The 921-nt window shown below is 47.1% G+C and overlaps 1 non-coding gene across 1 annotated transcript; it reads left to right on the top strand.

Moving 5' to 3' along the window:
• The first annotated feature begins 445 nt into the window (after window positions 1–445).
• Trnaa-cgc (transfer RNA alanine (anticodon CGC)) lies at window positions 446–518 on the top strand. Its single transcript has one exon. It is a non-coding gene; the product is annotated as a tRNA-Ala (tRNA).
• The last annotated feature ends 403 nt before the right edge of the window (window positions 519–921 follow it).

The raw sequence follows: 921 nt of genomic DNA, 5'->3' as shown, positions 1-921 counted from the left end.
CCATTGCGCTTTGTGACACAATAACATCGACACGTTACGGCCACACGTCCACTGCTGCTTACACGCTAGTAATAGAATCAGTCTCAGAACAGTGTATTCGCAAAAATCTGTGCCACTAGAAATCTTATGAAACTAAAAAAACTACTACGAAATAAAAAATAAAACAATAACAAAACTAAATTCAGTCTGTTCAGAACAGTACATCCTTGCATAACTATGAAATCAAAGTCGACTTTTGGGAAATATTCGATACCGTGTTACTCGTCCCCGTTTATTGTAACATACTTGGTTCATCAGTGGCTTTGTATCGAGAAGATGGACGAGACGTCGCTGCTCAGCTCTATCCCACTCCTGGATGGCAGCTTTCATGAGGTCATCCAGAGTGAGTTGTTGGTATGTACGGCGACGCACCGCATGTTTGAACTGGTCTCAAACATGCTCACGGAGCGAGGTGGTGCAGTGGTTAGCACACTGGACTCGCATTCGGGAGGACGACGGTTCAATCCCGTCTCCGGCCATCCTGATTTAGGTTTTCCGTGATTTCCCTAAATCGCTTCAGGCAAATGCCGGGATGGTTCCTTTGAAAGGGCACGGCCGATTTCCTTCCCCATCCTTCTCTCACCCGAGCTTGCGCTCCGTCTCTAATGACCTCGTTGTCGACGGGACGTTAAACACTAACTACCACCACCACCACCATCAAACATGCTCGAACCGTTTCGTGCCAGACGATACCGCAGGACCTTTCCATTCGGTTTATTCCTGCCTCCCAAAGCAATGTATTCGTAAGGGGGTGGTGTGCGCTCCTGTATTACCGTCTTAAAAGACGGATCCGTTGCCAAAATGTTGAGTTTAGAGTTGCATTATAGACTGGAGGGTGACGTCGAGATGCTGAACATCCCTTAAAGCACCCTCGTAAGTGAT

The sequence above is a fragment of the Schistocerca nitens genome, chromosome 3 (genome assembly GCF_023898315.1).
Source record: "Schistocerca nitens isolate TAMUIC-IGC-003100 chromosome 3, iqSchNite1.1, whole genome shotgun sequence".
In the NCBI taxonomy this organism is placed as follows: domain Eukaryota; kingdom Metazoa; phylum Arthropoda; class Insecta; order Orthoptera; family Acrididae; genus Schistocerca; species Schistocerca nitens.
The sequence above is the reverse complement of the archived record's forward strand: the minus strand, read 5'-3'. Positions and strand labels throughout refer to the sequence as shown.